Below are 16,951 nucleotides of genomic sequence, written 5' to 3'. Positions count from 1 at the left end.
GCATACTATTTTTAGCGTAGCTAGTTTCTTGGTGGCAGCTGTGAGGATTAACAAAAGTAATGGGAACACTTGTCTACTACAAGACGCAGCAGAAGGAGAAGGGGGTATTCAGTTTTTCTGAGTGCCCAATAGAGGTGATATAAGGCCTTACTCCTGAACAAATTGTGAGCTGTAAATATGAGTGTATATATCTGAAAACCTGTAATTTTTTGCACTTTTATTTATCTGTATAGAGTGTATTTCTGTACCGTGGTCCCTATAGTGGTGCTACAAAGTTTGCTATTTGCACTTATTTTGCACAAATCATGAATTGTATAAACTCTGTATATGTTTTGAATGGCTACTAAAAAACCAGTATACCTATCCGTTTGTATATAACTTTTAAAATTTTAAACTTGTATGTATGAATTTTTTATGCTGCTTTTATGATTTTAATTAATCGAAATAAAGACTTTTGACTGACTTTTTTTTGACATCCCACATTCAGCCAGTAGATTGCCCTAATATTTGAAAAACGTTCAAATTCGGACTGGATAATCTTTGTCAAGGATGCGGACACATTAACAATTTATTTAAAGTGGACATATATTCATACATAACTTCATTATTTTTGTGACATTATTTATGAAGCCTATAGAATGATCCCCAAGTCATGTCTTCTTCAATTGTTGTCAGCTAAGCAAAACTCCCAAATTGTTTGAGAGTCTGTATTCTAAATGTCTAGAATATTGCGATGATTAATTAGGTGGAACGTACATCGCATTTGTAGTACAATAGATGATCCTGCAATACAGGGAAAATGGTCATCTTATTTCATTACTGTTTCTGTTTATTGGATATAAAGTCTTGCATGTAAATGTCTTTCTTTCAACCCTAACAATATCTTCTGAGCTCGTGCTGCTCAAGCCTTTCAGGAGCACCGGAATGTCACAGGTGCTCATTTTTGCATTCTTAGAGAAGGGAAAGCATCTTCATTCAGGCTTACCCAGTGCGTAACTCTGTTTATACACCTCTCAGATGTGCAGGATTTCAACAGTTGTTTTACAAGTAAAAATGATCTACCTGAATAATATTTATTTAAGCAATCTCAAAATAAAGACATTTTACATCATACACGCTTTACATCAGGCTGACCCAGTCCCTTCCCTATAGAATGCACAGAAGCATAGGCTAACCATGAATTCTTCATAATGCCAGATTATCTATGGTACTTATTTAATTGCCTCCTGAAATCAAAATACCAGTATCATGAATATTTTAGGGTTGGCTCAGCCCCAGTTCTGAAGGTCTTTCAAAAGTATTGGTCTGCCATCAACTCAACATTCTTTAAAATGTCTTCCTCAACAGCACCCATACCATCATCTTCAGAAAGATGTTAATCTATCTTGGGTACAGCAGCCATGTGACTGTTTCAGGTAAGACAAAGTTATCTGTGGTAATATATTTTCCTTCTGTGAATTCCTACTGTACATTTTATTGTGCTGTCTTCTGTCACAACATTGACTGGTTCAGAGTACTATTTTTTCTACCTCTAATACCCTAACTCGTCATAATTTTCACCCACTCCTTCTTTTCCCTGGTGAAGATTTTCCAAACGTTGAACTTAAATATGTTTACTACAAGGTTCTGGCTGAGACCGAGATGTCCCTTGCAGAATCGTCATTCAGGAAGGAGATGCTAACTGACAGAGGAAGCAGTATATGTTTTAGAAGTATCATTAACTGACCTAAAACCCCCTTAGAAATTAGCAAATACCTACAAATCACTTTGTGTAAACACTGCCAAGGTCTAGATTCTCATTTCATGTACTATAGTGAACAATGTATAAAGGCTATAGGTACACTGTGAATGCAACTGTCATGCATACAACTTTATTTCATATGTATCAAAACACTATATCCACTGATTTTAGAATCTGTACCAATTCGGTATTGTCCATTTAGTCCACCAGGATTATTTTACTTATGACTATCTGATTTCTGGACCTTTACTTATATATTTCATCATCATCAAAATACTTTATTCGGTTTTGTGAATAAAACCATAAAAGTTTTACAGCACCATTAAACAATTTAAAAATACAGGACATAATAATAATAATTCCAGTTGCAATACAATAAGATTAAAATATAGGCATCTAACACGTAATTGTAGAGCATATACGGGGCAAAACAATGTACAAAATTACGAACTCATGGGGCTAAAAGTGATAAAACAGGAGATGACTATCAATGCTCCATACATATTCTAGATCGCAGGGCAGACTTTAAAAAACCTACTACAAATGGAATACAGTCTGGTTTCAACAATTGTAGATAAAATAGAGCAGGGCGGACCTGGGTAAAATTCAGCTTCTTTAGTAATGATGATAAAAAATATCTACGAGGGACAGTATAAAAAGTACAGAAAAACACAAAGTGCAGCAAGTCCTTTGGAGACACTCAGTCGCAGCCACAGGGTGCTAGCACTTGTCCCCTGCAGCTCCCCTTTGGGACCGCTAAAAGCAAATGATAATATTCCAAGCAAAACCTGATCAATAAAAACCGCTCATGGAATCATATCTTCTGTGGCAATGGCCACAGAAGATATGATTCCATGGTGGGGATGGTTTTGAGCATCACATATTTGCGAACACTTGGTTTCCCCAGTTCAGTATGATCTCTCTCAAGCTTTTTAATCATCATGAAAGTATTCTTAACATAGCCCACATCCTCCATTGTAATAAGATCAGGTTTTAAAAACAATTCAGGCCACCCTAGCTCCTCAAAACAACTCTTAATATATTTTAACCACAGAACTTGTAGCATGAAATCCAGACTTAAAACGTCCCTTAGACTCTGGTGGTTAAGGGGCTAACTCGTCATTCAGCCAACAATTGAGCCAGAGCAACAGAGGGTGCATAGCCAAATTATCACTAATATATGGCAACCCCACTTCTTCGTGGACCACCATATTAGATGTACCCCTAGGCACTCCAAGGAGGCTTTTTAAAAAATTGTTCTCCGCCACCTGTATGGCGTCAGTTGTGGCGTAGTCCCATAGTCCACTTCCATAGCTCGCAATAGCCACACTCTTCGCCTGATATAACTTCAACATTGCCGCCACAGGGCGCTTACCAATTTTGGCGGCAAAGTTGAAGATTGTTGTGTTGGCCCGTATAACCTCCCCTTTAGTCTTCTGAATAAGGGGACCCCAGTTAAGTTTGTCATCCATCAGGACACCCAAATAAGAAAATGTTGTTGTCAGGGGCCCCCTTTCAATGCCTACTTTAAAAGGATACACTTTCTTGGGGCGGGACAAGGCCAGCATAATATATGATTTAGAGTTATTAATTGCTAGGTCACGATTCGTCATAAAACTCCTAAAGGAATCGAGCAGGGTCTACAAACCCTTTGCGGTTCTAGCAATGAGTACGGCGTCGTCCGCATAAAGCAGGACGGGCAGATCCCGACTACCAACATAAGGAAAATCGGCCCCTGAAGGCACCAACATTTTATGTAGGTCATTTATATAGAGATTGAATAAAAACGGGTCCGGGATGCAATCCTGCCGAACACCCCTCTCTATATTAAAATCCCTAGAGGCCCGTAGGTCATTGGCGTATCTGACATTAGCCCTAGTGTCCCCATGCAAGTCTTCGAGAAATCCGACCAGGTTATCCTCTACCCCCATGGCCCTCATGGATTGCCACAATTTACCCCGATTGACACAATCAAAAGCAGAGGATAAATCCATGAAGGCCATGTAGAGGGTACCCTGACGGGCGATATTATATTTCCCCTAGATCAGATATAAGTTAAGGCATTGGGATATGGTGGAATGCCCCGAACGAAACCCATACTGGATGTCTGTAATTATCGAATTCTGCTCAGCCCAGGAGGGTAATCTTCTCAAGATTACCCCACCAACGACCTTGATCAAGATCGGTCTATAGCACAGAGTGCTATTTCGGTCCCCCTTCTTAAAAGTCGGTACGATCGTAGATGTACCTCATGACACCGGACACCCGACCCTAGCAGCAGCGTTGATCACGCCTGACAGTACCGGAGCCCAAAACTGAGGATTGGATTTAAAGAAGTCCGAGGGAATACCATCCGGTCCGGGCGCTTTGTTACCAGATAACCCTAAGATGCCCATCTCCACCTCCTACTGCTCGAATATTATCGGAGCAGACAAATTACCCCTATCTCTGGGTTTTACAGAATCACACCCACCCTTAAAAATAGAGGTAAAATATACCACCCAATCACTCTCAGTTATGTTAGTACCCATTTCTGCATCCTGTGAATTCTCAAAAAGGGGGCGATTAATGATGTCCCACAATCTGGAACTACTTGCTAAGGTACTGGGCTCTAGTAATTCATGCCAAGTTTCCTTCTTCAGTTCTCTCTTCCTCGAATCCAAGGCCTGCATATATACGCGGCGTTGGGCACTGATCATGGATTGATCTCTCGGTGTGGTTTTTAAGGCTTTTCTTTAAGAGTCTAGCAGCCTTAGAACAAGTGACATCAAATCACCTGGGTTCAGAGGGCAAAGATCTATAGTGAGGGGCACTTAGCAGATTCCCTACCTTAGAAGTGATGTCATCTAAGGCACTGAGAACTACTCCGGGACAAGTATCGGGAGATGTACAGGATGCAATCTCAGCGGCACATGTAACTTTCACCTCACTATGAAATAGATCTGGGGCGATCTGTGTCCACTTTATTCTGCGCCTAATGTCTGTCGGTCTCATTCTACCCACTACCGAGATCCTATCTTGGCACAACAGCAACCCCCCTCCCAGAAATGCGCAGACAGGGTTATGGTCACTGAAAGCACTTTCGATAATTGCAAACCTTAATAAATGGCTCTGTAAACCAGCGGAGATCAATATATGGTCAATGAAAGAGCCCTTATATTGACCTATAAACCTGGGTACACGCTGTTTGCTCTGCGGGTGCGAGACCGTCATGGCTGAAAGCAGGTCAAAAGAATTGAGCATACTGCTTAGGGTATCCCCCTGTGCCGAGTGCTCGAAATGAAAGACCTGCATCCTTGCACACCCCAACTTCTCCATACAGACAGTTGCCGGATCACCACAAGGGTGGATATTAAAATCTCCCATTATCAACAGGCTATTTACGACAGAGCCACGCATCTTCCTTAAGAGAATGCATATCTGAGCAATTTTACACCCTCCCTCTAAAGCCATGGAGTTATAAATATTAATAATTCCCAGATTGTTCTTTCCTCTTTTTAAAATAATTGCTTGTATGTTTTTGTTAGAGAAAGGGACTAGCTGGATCTTACAAGACACTGCCAATGCTATAAATATGACTAGACCGCCGCTAGCTCTGCCATATACTGATAGTGTTGGTGGGACCAGAAATGCTTTGTAGCCCTCCAATGATAGGCTGCAATCAACCAGCCACGTCTCCTGCAGACAGATCACAGACAAACTGCCTGATAAACTGCAGCCACATCGGATCCCCAAATTTCCAAGCTAAGCCAGCAATATTCCATGACACAACATTATAAATGTCCTGATTATGTTGGTTTCCATGGATTCCTACAGATACAGAAGCCTTACTCTGGGGGCAGAACCTCTCCAATCCTTCCTCACCTCCAGACACAATGTCTAGTATGGTTATACGCGATTCCTCAGGTCTTTGTGTTAATATATTTATTTATTTAATCAATAAAATGCTTTCACAAAAGACATTTAAACCACAAATGGGTAAAAAAGCATCAATACAATACAAGATTTAAATACAATATGAAAATAAACAAGGACATTTACATATAAATGTATAAAAATATCCACTATAACATCTCATTAATATTCTTAACACATCATAATACAGAAAAGGATTTGAAAAATGTCATCAGGCGTCAACAACATTCCCCATAGGTGGGTTTATAACAAATATTAATAACACCTTATAATACAAGAAAAGATCCAAAAACGTTCATTGACGATAGCAAATATTCACTGTGGGGGATTTAACAAAAGGTAACATCCTTCCTTGTGCATTTCTATGAAATATTTAGAAATAACTGGGCAAAAGAATTTTCTTTAAAGCTATAAAAGACCCAAACAAAAGAATAAAACATGATTTGTGACCTGTTTCTTGGCACCACAATACTGGCAACCTAGATGAGTGGCCGTCCTCACATTTTAGATCTACATATTTTGGCCAAGTCTAAATTTCATGATGAATCTTTGTACAGAGTGACATACATTAGGCTTTAGGTAGCATTGCATCTCAAAACACCTTACAAACCTAAAGCTCAAATGCAACCATTTTATCTGTAAACATTGTTGCAAATCATCATGAAACCTTTTTTTCTTAGCAGACTCATTTAAACAAACTGTGGATCATGTGGAGAGATGGCTGGGGGTGGCCTTGGGGGGTTTAGCTATGGCCTGCAATTAAAATTGCCACATGTGAGTGTCCCGAATGGGACCACGACAACCACATTGAAACAAAAACAAAAATGAACTTCCATGGTACAAGGCGGTGCAACAAAAAAAGAGTGCGACATGCCCATCATCTATTAATCAGAACCTGGGCCATGGAGAGTCCCATAATACCCTCTGTGGGCTTGTAACTGTCTGATTAATTACTTTTGGTGCCCTAAGGAGGGGCAGAGGCAACACTAGCACATTTTTCAGGAGTTGTTGAGCAGCTGGAGAGAGTGCAGCATCCCATGCGAAAGTGGTTTTAGAAAAGGTTTCATGTAATATAGAATTCAGGGCCCCAAGGGAGGCTGACTATGTTTTTAAGCACTCTGGGGCTTTTTCTCTTGGGCTCTAGAGTTAAGGAACTTCTAGTGGTTGGTTCTATGGGTGCATTATTTGTCCTGAAGAATGTAAATGAAACATGGAGACACTCTTCTGATTAAACTGAAATGCTTTATTTAAAATATTTTGTTCACAATGACTATTGCTAAACGCTGCAATGCTTACTTGTATAATCAATGTATTTGGGAATGGTTATTGATTCTCTTGCTTTAAAGATGAAATTTAGCATGTGATGATTGTTTTAATATTATGGCACCCTTTCTTTTATATATCAATGTGGTGACTCCTAGACACAGCCAGTAGTCCTGCCTTTTTAAATGACACCCCATTATTTTGTGAAGTTACATCCATCTAATTTATTTGGGGGCATTGTGAATTTGGGGTTCAGCACTAATTTCGGATTACATGTGATATGAGGGTGTCACCAAAGGTATTTCTAGCTGCCTGATGTTTGTAAATGTATGTGTAGTATTTAGTAGTATGTGTGTGCAATAAATGTACTTTCCCTTTCAAAAAGAAAAGCACTGACTGTAAATAAATTGTTATGGTGTTTTTGTTGCAGACCAGCAAATTGTGTGTGCTAGCCCACACCACCTGCCCTGGGTAAGCCTTAGATTGCTCTGCCTTATTACCCTGAGAGAGCCAATTGCTATGAAGGTGTACTTGGTTTCCAGTGATAGAACAATTGCAGATGTATTACTAGTGGAGTGCATGCATTCTTTCAAACCAACAACCCAATGCCTTACAGAGTTAAATTATAATACCCTCATTAACAAAATAACAATGGGGTGTGTCATTTCAAATATGGAGGGCATAAGCACAGGCCACACCTTTCTGTATTTTCTGCCATACCTTTGGTCAACATTAGCTGTGAGCCAGAACCCCATTTGGACAAGGAGGAGCAGTCTCCAATTGATCCCCATCTCTGGGTTCTTTGAGAGTTTGTTGGACCTCTTTGCTCCTTCTCTAAGACATTCCATACAGAGAAAATACAATTAAGACCACCAAAAGGTGGTCTACATTTCTGACCCAGCTTGAAGCTGCCTCTGTCTAAGTGCATGTCTGATAATAAGGTTTTATATGGCAAATCCTTAGTTTAATGCACCAATAGATGAACTCTGTTTGGGTAATCAGCAACAGCATGCACAACAGAATATGTAACCTAGAATGGTGACTTTTCTGAGTTTAAACCAAATCAAGCAAAACAGTTCTGAGATTATATTTTTATTTATTTTAAAATGTCTGCACTGGGATATTATGTTGTGAATTCTGAAAACTTTAATAAGCACTGGTATGTGTAGAATATTTTAGCCCCTACGGACTCACTTCATACTTACTAATAACCATTGTGAAGAAATATTAAGAAATCCATACTTTTGGAAAACATGTTTTCATGAGCTTGCTTTGAATAAATCACATTCCAAGGAAATATATTTGTCATAAAAGATACAAGATAATTAATTAACTATGAAATATATTTCTGTGTCTCCAATTTCCGCTTCAGTTCTTAACTAGAAAATGCATAAATAATATGTTCCCTGCAAGAATAAGGCACAATATTTAAAGTAACCAAAACTTTAATTTCAACTAAAACACCTATGAACAGACTATTAGAAGACATTGGACCAATTTACAAAGGCATTTATGAGTAAGTGAAGCAGTGCTATACGAGTAAGACTTAATTGCTCTTGTAAATGGGCTCAAAAATGTTAAATACTCGATTAGTAAAACGGCAAAGAGGGTCAGGTCCGTTCCAGTACTTTTAACTGAATATGAATATCCACTGAATATTCCGAAGTTATTCCCATTTCAGATGTTCTGGAGGCTGTTCAAATAGGTGTTAAAAATGTGTGAAGTAGAACTACAGGAATACTATTTCATGCACTCATACAAGTCTTTGTGAATTGGTCCCATCTGTTAGAAGCACAATTTCTGAAATGGGGACTGTACAATCTGAACAACAATGTTGCTAAACAGATACTGTATGTTCTTTATATCCATCATCGTGTGATCAAGACACAAGTATGTGTCGAAACGCGTAGCGTTACCAAAGAATAAAAAAACTTTGCAGCAAGATTAACCTCCGAGTGCGCGCTTGCTTGAAAGCAACTTTTGGATTTGGATATTGAAAAATTTGACCGGCTTTTGGGTTCGTCGTTCGACGCGCCACCAGACGCGGGAGCCGATCCCGGAAGGACCCTTCCCGTGTTGACATGTTTCTTTATATATAGTATGCAGAAATGTCAAGTGGCCTCTCCCTCCCACTTACAAGTAGATGTCCTTTATTCAACTGGATTTCCTGATATAATCATCTGATATACTCATTTCTATTTCACAGACATCAAACTGATGTGTGTGAGTGTGTCTGTGTGCATTTGTGTGTCTCATGAATGTGACGTAATGATATGCCTGCCACAGGTTTCTGGGTATACTGTGGGACCTGTCATGCAATTTTTTTAGACTGCCCATTTGCATTCTGCAGGATTGTCTGGTGGCTTATTGGACTAATGTGTCCACTGTATGTGGCCTGTGTTTGACCTCATGGTCATAGGTTCCGTTCCCGGCTTACCCACTCAGCCTTTCATCCTTCTGTGGCTGATCAAATGAGTACCATTCAGTTGGGAAGTGTTGTAAATGGCCCTTTTTGCAGGGCTGGCTCCAAACATTTTGCTTTTTCTTCCTATTTTTCCTGATCTGTTTTTGTTGGCTATAGGACTCTGAGTGCTTTACCACTGCTGATCAGTGCTAAATTGCATATGCTCTCTATAAATTATGATGATAATTGGTTATCCATGATTGGCATACTTGATATATTGGTAAGCCCCTAGTAAAGTGCACAGAGTGTGCCAGGGCCTGTAAATCAAATGCTACTAGTTGGCCTGTAGCACTGATTGTACCACCCACAAGAGTAGCCCTGTAAGTGTGTCTTAGACCTACAACTGCAGTGTCTCTGCATGAAGATGTAAACTGCCATGTCGGCCAGGCAAGAGCACCCACCTGTCAGGCCCTAACCTTTTCTTTTCTTACATGTAAGACACCTCCTCACGTAGGCCCACATCAGGTATCCTGATGGGCAGGGTGCAGTGTATGTGAAAGGTGGGACATGTACTGGTGCATGTGACATGTCCTGATAGTGAAATACTGCCAATTTCGTTTTTCACTATTGAAAGACTATCTGTTATATAGGATAGCATGGGAGTTACTTTGTAACATCTTACAAGCATACCTTTCCGTTGGGACAAGATATAGCAAAAACATTTAGGCTCTTTGAACTCAGAATTTAATAACACATCTTTTAGTAAAGATGTTTTTTATATCATGTGTTTGAAAATGCCACTTTTAAAAAGTAGGCATTTTCTCATTTAACCATTCTGTGTGCATCTTCCTGTTTGTGCATTGACTGTCTATTTTTACAGTGACAGGGGTTAGGGAAGTACAGTCACTGTAGACAGCCAGTGTGGGGGGGGGTGGGGTGTGTCTGGCCCTTCCTGGATGACTTGGGGCTGAGCATAATAGACCCTGGCTGCATTTAGGGCAGTGAGGGAAGTTTTCTCAGGAGGGTGATGTGAGGTACCTTAGAGAGGCACTAGATGGTGAGGTGAAGAGTAGCTTGGTCAACTCCTATGTGGGGCTGTGTGATTTAACTGTTGGAGAGCATATTTAAAGTCCCTGTTTTCCAGAGCAATGCCAACACCCATTGGAGTGTGAGTTTGTTGATCCCAGGAACCTTGCACTGGAGGCAGACCTTTTGGTGCATTCCACAGGATCTGAAGAAGCTTTTAGGGGTGATCCTGAAGGGGGTGGCTCAGGTTTTCCCCAACCAGGTGATATAGGTGAGGTTGGTAGTGACCCAGATAGGTCTCAGGGTAGTGGGATGGGTGAGGGGTCCCATGTCCTCTCTCTGAGTAGAGGGAGTGGGGGTGGGCTGAGTAAACATCTGTTATTCACCACCAAGATACCCTTCTTGGTGAGCATGCACTATACAGATACACATCTTATGTTATTGTATAAAGCATAATATTTTACTGTGAAAAAGGCAGCAGAATGTGCAAATGTATTTTTTTAATTTCTGGTTTTCTGCCCATGGAAGAAGATGTTTCCTCATGTGAATGCCGCTTTCCATTATTGGATGGTATACTCCTTACACAGCTCATGGAGACAGACAAAAAACACAGATATAAATATAGTATCCGTAAGCAACGTAGCGAAAACTCTGTCACATGGCCTCAGATTGCTAACATTGGGTCCTCTGTTTTAGCTATGGCAATGATTTTAGTTGTTTACAGACTCAAAAAAGAAAACATGTCCCCATGCCCATGTAACATATCCACTGTCCCCTGAGTAAGTTCTCTCTGCATCACAAGGCTTAAATATAAGGACAATGGTTTTGAGACATACGTGAAATACATCACCCTAATATAAAAACAGATTCACTTCCTGTCACAGATACAATTTAATTACTTTCCTAAATGTACAATCATAAGTATGTCACAAAAATATTTTGCTTACAGCATGTTTGTTTCTATGGTAATTTTCCTTAAACTGCAGAATGTCTGTGTGGCGTGAAACACTGAGGCTAAGCAACTTATGTCCTACTGTAATGAGAGGGAAAGGAGGAAATGTGGCCTAGGGTCTCAAGCTGCCTGTCTTCGAAAACAGTGAACTAATTTCAAACCCTGGCCTCTGAACTAGACGCAACATTCTGGGCACATCACTTAATTTCCCTGTGCCTAAATGTGTGTGAAATCCAATACATACATATATCCATAAAATTGTTCCTTGGATCTCACTCAGCTGGACAAACATTGATTCTGGGAGAGTGATATCTGAACATCAAATACCTTGTTGGGGCCCCTGACTCGATTATCCTTAGTATATCATTTGAAATTGGGAGATAGTGAAACTTGAGCATCTATACCAGATCTACACATTGGAGAGTAAGCATTGACACTGCAATACTGTTTGTCGTCCCACTCTTGAATAATTATTAATCCAAACATTGCATAAAGTTTATTACATGTATTTTTAGCTTTAAAGTAAGGCTCATGGAGCACAAATGAGTGGGTTACTAATTCATTGTAATGTTAATAGCCAAATAACAAAATGGTGAGGGTTACAGTGCTCTGTTTTACTTATTTGTATTAAATATCTAGCAAAGATTGCATCGATCAGTTTGCAAAAATATAACTTTGTGGTGCCCTCAAACTCCGAGGTTCTTTCTCAATATATTCATTAAAGGTAATTATTTTTAATGGCCTTGGTAGAGGGGATGTAAATTGATATCGTTGGATAGTTCTGAATGCTCATGTCAAAAGATGTGTCAAATGTAATATCAAGACTTCGGTTGAGCCCTTAAACATAGGTGAATAACCCAATATTACAGGTACAAAGTACTGATGGCACAACACCTGATAATTCAAAAATATTTAAAATGATTGTCCTTCCAGGGCAAATTTGAGGTTCAGAATTTTACAGAAATTATTTGCATCTGTGCTCTTTCCCAATTATGTTTATGTTGACAGCCCTGGTTATTGAGCTTGCACTAGTATCAAATGCTGGTGAAAGTGTCAGGCTTTAGGTACATAGGTTGTATCAAGGATAGAACTGTGGTGAGGGTGAGTGTGTGTTGCTCCATTGTTCCACAAATTCCATTGAAAATGTCCTAGTTGACAGTAACGTTTGGCAGTTGAGAATGAAGCCACGATATTGGGTATCAATAGAAGAATATGTGTCATGCTGGAGAAAAATGGGTGAAGTGTACCTGCCCACTATCTTCAATAAGCCACTCATTATGGTAGCCATGGTGGCTTCCATCTCTGCGACACCAAAATGCTTTGCCACTTCTTTTCAGAAACTAGATCACTTCAATTGGGATGCTCTTGTCCTGCCAAAGAGTAGTCTGTGTTGCTTTCCATCTCATAAAAATCATTGGCAAGACATCTAGATGATCTCCTAGTCCAGGAACTTTAAATAGGAGGAATATTATTAACCCCCTTTGACAAAAAAGTTATTTTTATAGAAAATGACCGACTTGTTACATTGTCCATTTTCACTCTGCGTTTGAGGAATCTATTTGCAAACGAGATGGAAATATCTAATGAAATGTGGTAGTTTCGTGAACAAGCCATACTGGCGCTAAAATGCTCATTTGGTAGTGTAGTAGAACATTCAAAAACTTGACTCTCGCATCGAATAATGTCAACACCTAGCAGCATGACGAATCAAGAATTATCGCTTTCTGGTTAGCAGTGTGTTCCTAATAGATTTTCCTTTTCAATATGACATTCTTCGCTTATATGTGACATTTCCAACTGAAAAGGCAATCTGGCAGGATGTCAAAACTGTGGAAGAACTGTAAGTGATTTGGAAACAAGGTAGACTCCTAAGCTTTGCACTAATCTGTAACAAAACTATTACTCTGTTCCTTGGAACTCCAATATCAAAACAAATAATAGAGCTAAACACTTCCTCCGCCCACTGGCTCATCTCTGCTAATATCACCCGGGTGGATTCCATTCAAAGCAAGAGTTTACTGACATCAGGTCTCGCGAGAGATGCAGCGCATGTCACGAGCAAAGGCTCAGATGAGACAGGCCCTGGCTGGAACATGAGCTGACATTCTGACCCGGGGTAGGTCCTGATAGGTAAGTGAGTGTGGCTAAGGTGAGGCCAGAGACAACACTGGCCAGCTGGATAGGACAGGGCGAGGTTAACTTGTCCGTGTAACATGAATAGGCAAGCTTCTAATTTCAACACTTCAGTCTGGCTTCACAGCGCTAACATTTCCCTGAATAAAAAACAGCAAAAGCCGCAGCGTGTGATGCAGAGGGAGGTGCTCGGTTTTATATTTTATAACATACTAATCATATTTTGAAAGAGTCTCATCGTTCCGATGCATTTGCTATTCTATTCTTTGCTTAAAGTGATGTTACCACAGTTTACCTCCTCATGCGTCTATAGTAGAGCTAAAAAGCAAAACGTTGCCGTGCGATGTATTCTTTTTTGGGTCGCTTTATATACCTGCCTTTAAAGAACAGTATCATCACTCTATGCAACTATGTAATTATCTGAATATACGTCTGCATGGACGCCTGACTCTCTGTCTATCCATCTGCCGCCCTGCCTCTGTGTGTGCTTGTTCAGTGCTTGTTTCAATGCCCGACAGTCTGCCTGCTTGTCTGTATGCAGCCAGTCGCTGTACCTGTCCATGGTGCTGCATGTTTCATTATACACAGAAGAGCACCACACATGCCCCGCTACATATTAAAAGGATCTCAGTAAACACTGCGCACAATTCGCCGTACATTGCACACAATTCGTATGAAAGCATGCCCTGAACTGCACAATAAACGGGGCTCCAAGAAGCCTGAATGCGCCTCTGACAGCACTTCATACTTATAAATCCACTCTGAACGCTCAAGACATTCCATGCGCTAGGATGCATTGGAAGAACTTTTCACACAATAAAAACGACAGCATCAGCTGCCACCAGAAGACACTTTTAACCCCGAAGAGCGAAGAGAAAATCTTCATCTCGCCTTCACACCAGGATGTCTAATCAATTCTTTTTCATTTAATTACTGTCATGTTGGTAATGTGGGGAGAGATAAGCTAGCAGCAGCAAGCACGAAGTAAGCAGCAGCACTGCCATTCTGCGACCTAAAGGCTAAACAAGTGTTCAATGTCCGCTCTCTTTCTGACAACCCACCTTAACCCTTGGAATCTGTCCTCGTCTGCCGCACACTGCTGGCTCCATTCACAGCAGAGCAGCCAGGTCCCAGTGACAGAGGCACCCGGTCAATACAAACATCAAGACCATTGGAAGCCAGCGACAGGAAGAGCCCTCCTCGCGCTCAGAGGGAAACGGCAAAAAATCCACGCCATAATGCTCCTCGTTTGCGCCTCGGACCGGGTGACAACAGAATCCAGCAATGCCTAGGGAAGGAAGCCGGCTCCACGCGCCAAGAGAGGCTCGCCACATCCGGGGTGCTGCTTACCGTTCAAGGATAACTTGGAAGGCATTCGAGTGGTGGGAGCTCAGCTGACATCCCTCCCAGCCTCGGCTCAGGAGCAGCGGATCAGCAGCCTGCAGACGGGCACTTCATGGCTGCTCACATTAAAGCGCTCTCGCGTTTCACAGGGGCTCTGACCCTCCGGCGGCTCGGATTAGGTTACTGAAAACCGAGCCTAAGCAGGCATCAATAAATGCATTGATTAACACGCTGCCAGGCTGGAACGGTGCCCGGGGGAAACCGGAACAGGGCTCGTCCAGGGGAGGGTGCACACAGACGCCGCAACTTATTTTCCCTGCTGCTCTTTTTCGCTCCGTCCACCCGGATACGTGTAGGACCCCGGGTCTGGTTAAGGCTCGCGCAGGCGACTGACAGGTAAACACATCTCGGCCCCCTCCGCCAAGGAATCATTAACTCCACCCCTCGCCATATTATCTTACCAAATTTGACAATTAGCTGCCGCTATGAGAAGCAGTGACGGGTGAAGCGAAGATGAATGGGACGGAGCCGGCTGCGCGCCCCCCATCCCTTTGCTAACAACGGCACTTTTGGAAAACACAGCTAGGGCATTCAGTGCAGCGGGGCTTCAGACTTCCGCAGGTGGCAGGTGTGCGTGGTGGTAAAATCCTGTCAGAAAATGCATTTTTTTCCAATGGCTTTAAGAGATCTCCTCGTGAGAATTTGTGTCAGTAATTAATCAACTCGCCTCGGCACACAGTCATACGTCTGATTTGCTTTTACGCAAACCAAAAATAAATAAATAAACTGGATGCTTCTAACTAATCCAGCAGACTTTGATGTTATTGCTTTCATGTTAAAAAATACATAATACGATTACATAAATCACATTCGAGTAAGACGGTCGCGTGCTACAGCGAAGAACAGAATGCAACACCAGCAATTTGCCATGTGTTTATACGAGTGGAACAGCATTCTGGAAATGTGAAACTTCTAAACAAGCTTCGTGATACATCATTTTACATACTACCCCAGCATGCACACATATGCACAGGCACACATGTACAAGCACCGTCCCATACGCAAAACAATTATGCATATTTATGTCAACTTTGCCAAAAATGCAACTTCAGGTTTTGCATGATAAATACATGCATTACACGTATTTATGCTAATGTATACCAACGCCAATTGGACAGCATAGTGACATCACTTAAGAGCAAATAACGTCACAAGTGACAGAAGGCAAATATTAAAATATTGAAGTAAACCAGATTAGAGTCCACACCCGACACACCAAAGAATACATACTGTGAACACCAGTCTTGCAACAGAGATATAAGCAAAATAGCAATTCTCTCAACTGTGCAGTAATTACCCAACTGCACCAAATTCTGACTGTACAAGTTGAATAAGTAATTTTGAGACAGCTGACTATCTTGTTACATCATAAGTCAATAACAACTACAAAAACAATATCAATAATGACAATGCTAATGACAGTAGTAATAATATATACTAAACATTCTGACTATAGAACATGCGACAGCCAATTTACGCAGCAACTTTAACCATTCAAAATGCATTGTGCCAGAACTTTCGAGAACTTTAACCATTCAAAATGCATTGTGCCAGAACTTTCGAGAAGTCTCGCAGTCAATAAGCTGTCAATCAAAAGAATCCGCCGCATGAAGTTACTCAACTTTTTTTTAGGAATTTAAACCGACGCTTCGACTCGTGACCACAATACAGACGAAGCAGCGACGCTGAAATTAATGACAGCTGATACCTGATTGTGCCACATTATGCCAGGAAGACGCCTAGAGCCAATCACCGCGTTAGTTCTGCATGCGCCTGCATTGGGTACCGCACGGATGGCGGCAAAGAAACACTGCTAGCAGGAATACGTCTGCCCTCTATCTGCAACAAGCAGCTCCGCAGCACACTGGCGCTGACTCAGAAGCCGCGGTAATTAGTCGTCCGCTCTCAGCAAATCCCAGAAAAAAAACACAGGCTTAGAGTGTTAGAGCGTTCGGTGACCAACAAAATCTTCGCGTCAATTAGTAGCAGGTGCTACCAGCATATGACAGGTTGGCATGTCACCGATAACCAGACACTGGTTTACAGTACATACTGCGCCGTCAGCCCAATGCTGCATGCACTCCCTCTCTGCAGCCCGTATGTCCCGGGAAAC

At 41.3% G+C, this 16,951-nt stretch overlaps 1 protein-coding gene across 1 annotated transcript in view; it reads right to left on the bottom strand.

Moving 5' to 3' along the window:
• Positions 1 to 15,044, bottom strand: part of PCDH15 (protocadherin related 15) — a 2,579,312-nt gene extending 2,564,268 nt beyond the window's left edge. The window contains exon 1 of the mRNA XM_078642873.1: positions 14,496 to 15,044. The gene's annotated coding sequence lies outside the window, so the exon portion shown is untranslated. The remainder of the gene's footprint in view (positions 1 to 14,495) is intronic.
• Positions 15,045 to 16,951: the final 1,907 nt, after the last annotated feature.

The sequence above is a fragment of the Lissotriton helveticus genome, chromosome 5_1 (genome assembly GCF_964261635.1).
Source record: "Lissotriton helveticus chromosome 5_1, aLisHel1.1, whole genome shotgun sequence".
Classification (NCBI taxonomy): Eukaryota; Metazoa; Chordata; class Amphibia; order Caudata; family Salamandridae; genus Lissotriton; species Lissotriton helveticus.
The sequence above is the reverse complement of the archived record's forward strand: the minus strand, read 5'-3'. Positions and strand labels throughout refer to the sequence as shown.